The sequence below is a fragment of the Chinchilla lanigera genome, unplaced genomic scaffold (genome assembly GCF_000276665.1).
Source record: "Chinchilla lanigera isolate Chin_1 unplaced genomic scaffold, ChiLan1.0 scaffold00068, whole genome shotgun sequence".
In the NCBI taxonomy this organism is placed as follows: domain Eukaryota; kingdom Metazoa; phylum Chordata; class Mammalia; order Rodentia; family Chinchillidae; genus Chinchilla; species Chinchilla lanigera.
In genome coordinates, this window is record NW_004955469.1 from 9,162,920 (window position 1) to 9,173,232 (window position 10,313).

Sequence of the window (10,313 nt, forward strand, 5' to 3'; positions counted from 1 at the left end):
AGGGGAGCAGCCAGAAGAGGCTTCACAGAAGATGTGGCTGCTTTAGAAAGTCCAGGGAGGCCTCAGAACTGTTGGGCCATGCGCAGTGGGAACGGAGCAGATCAAACCTGGAGAGGACCCTGAGCACTGGGTGGGGTTTTGTTGTTTGTGTCTGTGGTACTGGGACTTGACCCTGGGGCCTTTCTATTGAGCTACATCCCCAGCACTTTTTAAATTGTTCTTATTTTATTACAAGGTCTCACTAAGTTGCTAAGTTTCCCAGTCTGGGCTTGAACTTGAAATTCTCCTGCCTTGGTCTCCCAAAATGCTAGGGTTACAGGCATGGGCCACCATGATATTTTTCAAACTATGGATTGCAGTGTATCGGTAGGTCATGCATGAACTCAATTTTATTGTATATTTCCTATCAACAAGACCATTACCCTCACACACCTGTAATTCTAGCACTCTGGGAGGCTGAGGCAAGAGGATCACAACAAATTCAAGACCAGCCTGGGCAACTGAGAGAGACCTTGTCTCAAAATAAAAACTAAAAACGTGCTGGGGATGTAACTCAGTGTGAAGGCCCTGGGCTCAATTCCGGTAGCACAAAGAAAAAGAAAAAATTATCATACCACATAACCACAAGAGAACTGTCAAAATAAAGAAAAATCATGCTACTTCCATATAACCCTCAAATCCCAGTTAAATTCACCTGTTGCCCAATAATGTCCTTTATAATAGGACAGACTTACATGTTGCGTTTACATCATGTCATTATAGTCTCTTTTGGCCTAAAATATTACCTCAACCTTCCTATGATTTCTCTGTCATGACCTTTACACTTTTCAAGATTACCAGCCAATTACCCTATAGAGTGTCTCTCCGTTGGGTTTACCTGATGTCTTCTTTTTTTGTCTGGTTTTTTGGTGGGGGGAGTTGTTTGTTTGTTGTTTTTGTTTTTTGAGACAAGTTCTCACTATGCAGTTCAGAGTGGCCTTGAACTCACTATGCAACCCATGGTTGGTCTTTAACTCACAAGATCCTCCTGCCTCAGCCTCCTGAATGCTGAGATAACAAGTTTTCACTTGAGATTACAAGTTTTCACACCTGGCCTGATGTGTTCTTATGATCCGATTCAGGTTATGTATCTCTGACAGAAAGAGCACAGAAATGATTCCATGTTCTTCCCATTGCATTTTCTCAGCTGTCACATGGCTTTGCTTTGTTCTGCTCGTACTGGTGCTCATTTTGATCACTTGACTAAGATGGCGTCTGCCTGACTTCTTTACAACAAAGCTCTTTTCTTTGTAATTAGTAAAGCATTTTGTGTCAAGGAAGCTATTTGAAATTATGTAAATATATCATGCCTCATCTAACTTCTCATTTATTCACTTTTATCAGTATTAACTCTTGATTTTCATTTTTATTCAATAGGTTATAATCCTGTAATATAATTTGATGCTCAGATTGCCCCAGAATTTGGCCAGCTGGCTTCTACTATGTCTTTGAGAGATGATCTTATCAACCTTTGAGAAGTACTTTGCTTCCTTGTACAAGATGTTCCAAGCACATCTTGTGCTCTTACCACTGCCCTAGAATCATTTATTTCTCTCCAGGAGCCATGTTTTATTGTTTTTGTTTTTTTAAAATTTGCTTCCTGTCTCAAAAAGACAGAGTTTCACTATGCAGTTTGGGCTGGCCTTAAACTCACTTTGTAGCTGCACCTGGCCTCGAACTCACAGCTGTCCTCCTGCCTCAGCCTTCCTAGTGCTGGGTTACAGGTGTGTGCCACCATGCCTGGCTGGGTTTTTTTTTTTAAACAGTACTAGGGGTTGCATCCACGGGCTTTGCCCTGAGCTATATCCTCAGCATCCTCAGCCCTTTTTTTTTTTTTTTTTTTTTCTTTTTGAGATAGGGTCTCGCTATGCAATTGAGCCTGGCCTTGAGCTCACTTTGTAGCCCAGGCTGGTCTCAAACTTGCAGCGATCCTCCTGCCTCAGCCTCCGAGTGCTGGGATTACAGGTGTGCATCACCACCCCTGGCTTTACCTCAGCCCTTTTATTTTTATTTTTTTTTTTATTTTTATTTTTTTATTTTTATTTTAAAACAGCGTCTCACCAAGTCATTAAATTACCCAAGTGGGAATCAAACTTGCAATCCTCCTGACTCAAGCTCCCAGAATGCTGGGACTATAGGCATGCACTGCCACACCCAATTTAGCCATGGCTGTTTTAGCAGTGATGTTTAGAAGTCAAAATCTAGGCACAAAGTCCTTATTGTCCCTGAGATCTTACTGCTCTCAGGGCCTCTGGCCACAGCTACTTCAGTGCCTGTTTGTTTCCATATCTATACGAATATGCTGACAACTCTGACATATGCTAGTGTCTCCTAGTCCATTCACGACAGTTTATTCTTGCTTTCTCCCTTCTGCACACATAGCACCCTTCTCTAGTGGGAAGCAACATGGCCTATTTTATCCTTATCTACTTGATTCATCTCTGTGTGTAGCCAAAGCCCCATCCCAGGCTCCTGCACAGTTGCCCTGGCTGGTTCCTATGTGCATATCTTCAAACCCATCTTTGGCTCTGATAGCCCCTCCAGCTGCCTCCATGAGCTGCCCTCCTTACCCTCTGGGCTCCCAGCTGGCATGCAGGTCAGTCTCCTCCATATGTGGATGTCCTCTTTACTCTGGCTTCTGACGCTCCACACAGCACACACACACCCATGGATGCACACATTAGCTTGAGCTCTGACAGCTGGTCTCCTCCCACTTAGCTCAGGTGCCCACATACCACACACCAGGCTCCCAACCCATACAGACATCCCTCATCCACTGCCAGTGCCTTAGAGCAGGCTGCCCCTCCAGAGTAATGGCTTCCTCTCCTGCTCAGACTGTGCCTTCTTACGCTGGGCCTCCCTCTGTACTCACTGGAGCTCCTGGCATCCCACAGCAAAGAGCCCCTGGCACGAATGCTGACCTTGCTCTGCTCCATACAATGGCTTTAGGGCTAAATTATTTAGGAAGTATAGGGAGTGGGAGATCAGAAGATACTGACTATACCCTTTGGGCATTTTTTCATAAAATGTTAGTAACACACATACAATGTAAAAGTGTCAGTCAACTTTCCATCAGAATAACAAAATACCTGAGATAGCAAATTTTAAAAAGAGGAAAGGTTTACTGTGGCTCACAGATTTGAAGGGTCTAGTTCATGGTTTGTTGGCACCATTGCTTTTGGGCCTGTGGTAAGGCAGCTTATCATGACTCAGAGAATGTCCTGCAACAAGATACTCACCTCGTGGTGGCTGGGAAGCAAGGAAAACCCAGAGGTGGGGCCCAACCTTCCCTTCTGCGAACATACACCCAATGACCTAAACCCTCCCACTAGCCCCCACATCTTAAAATTTTCACTACTTCTGATGGTGCCAAGGTGACCCAGCTTTTAACACATCAGCATTTGGGGGCATTGCAGATCTAGATAGAGCAATGTGTGTGTTTAGATTGTGATATAAAGTACACTTCTTACTGGGTGGCTCACTACTCCAGACTACTGTCTCAAGAAACTCAGGGCTGGTGGGCATGGTGGCACATGTCTGTGATCCCAGCACTCAGGAGGCTGAAGCAGGAGAACCACCATGAGTCCAAGGCCACCCTAGGGTGCATACTCAAGTTCAAGGCCAGCCAGAACTACATCATGAGGCCTTCTCTCAAAACAACAAACAACCTGGCATGGTGGCACATGCCTGTAATCCCAGCACTTGGGAAGCTAAGGTAGAGGATCTCTGTGAGTTCAAGGCCAACCTGGACTACATAGCAAGACCCTGTCTCAAAAACAAAGACTCTGAGGTCTGTGTGAAACCACTGCTGGAAGGATAATGCTTTCATGGCAACAGCCACATAACCTACGCTACTGGGAGTCAGAGACTAGATTTGCCCCAACCACTTACTAGCCAAGTGATCCAGTTGTTTTATATACTGAAAATGCTGCTGGGTATGGTGGCACATGTCTGCAGTTCCAGCACTCTAGGATGCTGAGACGGGAGGATCACAAGTTCAAGCCACGCCTGAGCAACTCAGTGACTTAGCAAGACCCTCTCTCAAAATAAAAAAATAAAAAAGGGGCAGGGATATAGCTCAGTGTGAAGGTCCTGGATTCAATTCCCAATACTGGAAAAAAAAGTAATCCCTTTGAAAAAGGTGATCTTTCAAAAAGTTTAATGTGCAGTTTCCTGAAAAAAAAATGGATGAATCCAAATAAGCTTTCTGAGCTAGAAGATCTTCTGCTGTCTAAGCCACAAGTCCCTAAAGTACTTAGAGACACAAAGAAGGTGTAACTTCAGGAATTTGATGGGACCAGAGCCTCTGGAGGCGGTCAGAGGTGTGGCGGTTAGGGCTGAGCATCAGTTTGATTGGCTCTGGGATCTACCGGGGCCCTAGAGGATTGGTGGAGCACATTTCTGGGTGTATCAGGGAGCTGTGGTCTTGGGGGGTCTATGTGTGGTCCCTCATTCCTGTCTCTGATAGTGTTCCCCACCTTCCCCCTCTTCTCAGCCCCTTGAAGTGAGAATTTTGCTCTGCCACACTCTTCCACCATAATGGTTTTGCCATGGAACCAGGCCACCATGGACTGGACACCTTGACACTGTGAGCTAAAGTAAACCTCTCCTCTGACACTGTGTCATGCTGTGTCTATGACTAGATGTTAATACAAGGGAAAGAAGCCTACAGGGATGGCTCTGATGCAGAAAGCAAGACAGGAGAATAGGGCATGGCAAAAACTGGCTGGGGAAGTAGAGTTGACCTGTTAACTACAAGATCCTGAATGCATGTGCAGAAAGATTCCCAAAGCCCTGCACTTGGGTTTCTCTCAAGAACTCAAGCAAGTTTTTATCAGGATGATATAGACCTGATGTTAGCCAGAGGTGTGGGATCCCAGCATTGCCCCTCAGGACCAGTATGAAGAAGTCCTTGTGGATTTCCTTGCGATTGGGACAGTATGAAAGAAAGGCAGCCATGAGGAGCTGGTGCTATCCTAGCTTCCCATGATAGCCCACGCTGCTACCCAGACCCAGCGTGAAATTTTATCTTTGCTCTTAACTTCTTTTTCTATTTACTCGGTCCAAGCTTGCTCTGCAGAGCCAGTTTCTGTCCCACTCTTCACTTTTAGTTTTGCAAATAAACTTTGCCAGTTCTTTTTACTCATTTAATTCAACTCTGTGTTCAACACAAGAACAACCTGGAATCCCACTCCGGAAGGAGACGAGTAAGCCGAAACCCAGTAATATTTAATTGGCAAACCACTTTTTTAGATTCAAACTACTTGATAACAAAAGCAGTAAGCATTATGGACCTGGGGTGCAGCGTGCCCATCTGTAAACTATACAGACAGATCCCACAGGTGGACTCTTGCTCCACATTTCCCTGTCCTCAGTGATCCAGTTGGGGCATCTGATCGGTGTAAATGAACTGCTGGACATCTGTTGGTCTATGTGTAACTTTTTAAATGGTATGGTATCCACAGTATGTAAGAACTTAAGCTAACCACAGAGTTTTTCATCTTCAACTGTTGTGTAGCAGAATAAAGCACTTGAAGCAAGACCCTTGTACACTGAGATTACAAACTTCAGTCCTGGTATCTGTGGGTTTTTTCAGTTTTGTGTAATATTTTTTTTTGAGACAGTGTCTCACTGCATAGTGCAGCCTGCCTGAAACTTGCTTATGTAGCCCAGGCTGGTCTTAAACCCAGCCTCCCAAGTGCTGGGATTACAGGTGTGTGCCACCACGCCTGGCTACATTTTATTTATTTATTTAGTCTTTTTGAGAGAGGGTCTCACTATGCACTTTAGGCTGGCCTTGAGCTCACTTTGTAACCCAGGCTGGCCTTGAACTCGCAAGGATCCTCTTGCCTCAGCCTCCTCAGTGCTGGGGTTACAGGCATGTGCCACTACACCTGGCTTTACATTTCTTATTTTTAAAATCAGCTCTCATATTGTAAAGGTTGTATAATTTGTCCTGAAGCTTTGAGTTTGCTCACAGCTGCATAAGGCATTATTATTTAGGTGCATGGAATAATTGGCTCTGCACAGAATGGGTTTGGAGTTGACTGGGACCACTGGGAAAATTGTATTATCAGTGTTTGCCTCCCCCCAGTCTTTCTGTATTTTGTTTTTTGAAAGTCTTTCTATACAGTCCAGGCTGGGTTTGAACTCAGTGTAGCCCAGGGTTACCTTGAACCCGCAGCAGTCCTCCTGTTTCAGACTCTCCAGTGCTAGGATTACAGGTGCGAGCCACCATGCCCAGCAGAAGTAATTCCTGAAAGTTGTGAGTCCTGTAAAGCTTTTGTTTCCTCTTCTGTTTTTGGTGTTTGTTGTTGTCGTTGTTTTTTGAGACAGGGTCTCACTATGTGGTATAGGCTGGCTTTGAACTCCCTTATGTAACTCATAGCGATCCTCCTGCCTCAGCCTCCCACGTGCTGGGATTACAGGCATGCACCACCATGCCTGGCTTTTTGTTTCTTCTTTCATGCAAACATAATTAAAGCACATTTTGAGATCAAATGGAGCAACTCTAAAATGTCAATACTGGCACCTGGTTCAGGTCCTGGGGTGACAGCAGGGGCTTCAGCTGTAAAATGGTGACCAAGGTAAGGTCTTGTAGGTAGTAGATGATGGACAAATATGTTGAAGAATGGACAGGAGGACAGAGCAGACCTAGAATTCTGGCAGACTGGCGGGGGAGGGTACTTAGTCAGAGAGCAATGTACTTGGCCCTCAGAAGCAGGGGCTGCTGGAGGGGGCAGAGTCAATCTGATGTTTTCCAGGACTACTTTTGTTCCTTGGAGAGACATTCTGTGCAGGACTCAGGCTGAGATGTCTTGGGCAGAGCTGCTTGGCACAAAGCCAGAGGTTCTGAGTTTAAAGGGCTGAAATTGTAGTACTTTCCAGCCCCATTTCTATTTTGTTCTGTTTTTTCTGAGACATCTCACTATGGAGATCAGGATGGCCTTGAACTTGTGAGGTTCCTCCTGCCTTAGGCTTCTGGTGCTGGAATTCCAGGCATGTGCCACCACACGTGATTCCAGTCTCATTTTTTGAAAAAAGTCAATGTGCGAACCAAAAACCACCCTTTTCTCCTTAAAAAGAAAAAAAAAAAAAGGCTAATGTCCAGCTGGGGATATAGCTCAGCGGCACAGTGCCTGCCTGGCAAGTGCAAGGTCCTGAGTTTGATTCCCAATACCAAAAAAAAAAAAAAAGGCTAATGTATGAACCAAATCAAACTTCGCTCCCTTGGGGGTGCGCAACTTGACTTCTTTCTGCCAAAGCCCTGGTCTTAGCACCAGAGGAATATCCCCTGCTACCAACTCTCCTGCAGCTTCTGGCCTGGCCAAAGAACTAGGGATGTAGTGTGGAGATCAGACCCCAAGAATGAAGAAATGATCCCTTTGCTAGCTCTTGGCACAATTGTTCCCTCTTCTTCACAGCTTGAGTAACAGACCTCCCACTTCTGCTCTGCACAGCCACTCCCAGACAGTGCTGCCTTGCATAAGAATCTCTTGCTTCAGAGGCACTCCAGCAGGGGACTTAAACCAGGAAACAAACAAGGATTGAGGTTGTAGGGGCCTGGAATGATCATTTACATGCAAATACTACATCACTTTACATAAGAGATTTGAGCATCTGCCTTTGGTACCCAAGGGGGTCCTAGAATAAACAACCATGACTAGCAAGGGAATTTCTCATCTACCCATCTGCTGCTAAATAGACTCCTCCCCATCCTACCTCAGCAATTTCAACTATGGGTTTACTGTTCTTCCCAGTTCTCCCCGTAGCCCCACCCAGGCACGTCTGAGATATGGTAGCATTAACAGACATATCTGAAGCCTGCCAGTTATTCTCATGACAGATATCTGAAGTCCATTTGGAATAGAAATCCTAGGGCTGGAGATATAGCTTAGTGGCACAAGTGCCTGCCTGGCAAGTGCAAGGTCCTGAGTTTGATTCCTGTACCAAAAAAAAAAAAAAAAAGTAATAGAAAAATTCTTATTGCTAGAGCTTTATGGTCTAGGGGGAAAGCAGGGCAATGTCCAGTGTAGTGCAGCACATCTATAATCCTAATATTCTGGGAGGCTGAACAAGATGGCAAGCTCCAGCCCAGCCTGGGCAATTTGCAACTTGGCAAGATACTGTCTCAAAACAAAAAATTTAGAAAGGGTATGGGGTTGGGGATGTAGTTCAGTGCAAAGGTCCTGGGTTCAACCCCTATTAATATGAAACAAATAAAAACAAAAAACCAGGGCACAGGACTTCTGGGAAGATGGTGTAGTGAAGAGGAGAGAAACAGCCTGAGATTTGGTGTCCAGATGCTGGAATACAGCAACACGAGGAAAAGAAGAAGGAGGGAAATGGGTCCCTAGGACCAGCAAGGATCTGAGGTGAGAATTGAAGCCCATGGAGAAAACAGAGGTGGCAAGCTGTCTGTGCTTTCTCCCTGAGCCCTGACACACTGCGTGGGAGAGGCAGCTCCACATGCAGATGCACAGGAACTACTGGTGACCCCAGAGGTCTTCAAGGAGAAATTCACAGGTAGAACACAGCAGTGGACACACCAGACTGCAGTGGTTGGTGAGTTATTCAGGTTCTGATGTTCCCCAGAAGGTGACTGGCCAATAGCCATCTTGGAGAGGGGCCACCTGAGCTCCAAACTCAGAGCAACTACAGGCTGCCTCCATCTTGCAGGTCTCAGTGTCAGGGTGAGGTGGGACTGAATTCAAATCAGCAAGAGATCAAGGAGCCAAGTTTAAGCTGGCAGGAGATACAGAGTATACCAGGCTGAACAAATCAGGTTCCAGCCTCACAGCCAGGAACCAGCTTGAACTTTAGTAAAACTAAAGCTGCAGGCCTGCTGGGATTATTCAACATGGATCTGGGCTCTGTATGCCCACTCTACCAGTGACAGCAGAAACACCATGAAGAGAACATTTTCTTTTCTTTTCTTTATTTCTTTTCTTTTCTTTCCCTTGATTGTCTGTTTTTATGAGTGTAAACATTATTTATAGTTTTCTTGTTCTGCTCTGTTGTTTTTATTCCTTCCTTCTCTTTCCCTGTCTTTACCAGTTTCCCAAAGTTCATGTAATCTTCCTGTTCTTCAGCCTTGCTTCTAGGTTCTTCCTCTTCTTCTATTTTTTCCCCCTCTAACCCCTTTTAAATTTTCTCCTGAGGGTAAAATAGCCATACTGAGGGCATATTTACTGTATTTGATTTTCTGCTTTGTTTTAGGTTTTGTTATATAACCACAAATATAGTTCATATAGTTGAAAGTGGTAAATGAACAGGTACCACAGTTTGTCATTTTCTAGGCTGTGTTTGATGCTACTGTTATGGTGGATTGTACTACTTCAGCAAATGTAGCATAACTGTTTTAATCAGTTGTTCTTCCTGGTATACCAAGACTGAGACTACCCAAGGGTCATAAAAAATAAAAGTATAAGCCAGTGCCAAAAAAACAGGGGCTAGGCCAAATAGGCAGCAATTTCTCATGCCCACTAAATTGAAGGGGTAGGATCCTGCAAGAGACTCAAAACCCACCTAGATACACCTGAAGATATCTCTGAGAATTAGTCATTTCCTCAGGGTTCTAAATACTAGCAACAAAGCTGTATGTCATAAGTAAGTTACAGGCATCAACCCAGGAATTAAACTAAGAAAACAAAACAAAACAAAAAAAAGAGTGAGAAGACACTTAAGCAAGATGCAGCCCCAGACTTCCAGCTCACTAAAGGCAAACCCAGGGGGCAAGGAGGTGGAACAATCTGGAAGTCATCCACCTGGAATCTGAAGTGGTAACAGTGGAAGTAATGAAGTAAATGAATGAGGCTCTGGAAAAAATCAAATCAGAAATAATTTCTCAGATAACTACAGAGATGGTGACCATAATAAAAGACTTGTTTAGTAACTCTAGAGCAGACACAGATAAAAAAAAAAAAAATAGAGGAACATAGGAAAATGATGGAAACCATGAACACTCAATATAGGAAAGAAATGGAATCCATTTAAAAAATAGAATCCAGGGGCTGGGGATTTAGCTCAGCAGCAAAGCATCTGCCTGGAAAGCACAAGGTCATGAGTTCAATTCCTGGTACTGGAAGAAAAACAAAAAAATAAAAATAAAATAAAATAAAAAATAGAATCCATGAAACAGATTTAAACTGATATCCAGGAGATTAAAAACCCCATTGAAAGTATATGCAGCAGTTGCCAGGCATGGTTGCGCATGCCTGTAATTCCAGCACTCCAGAGGCTGAGGCAGGAGGATCCTTGTGAGTTCAAGACCA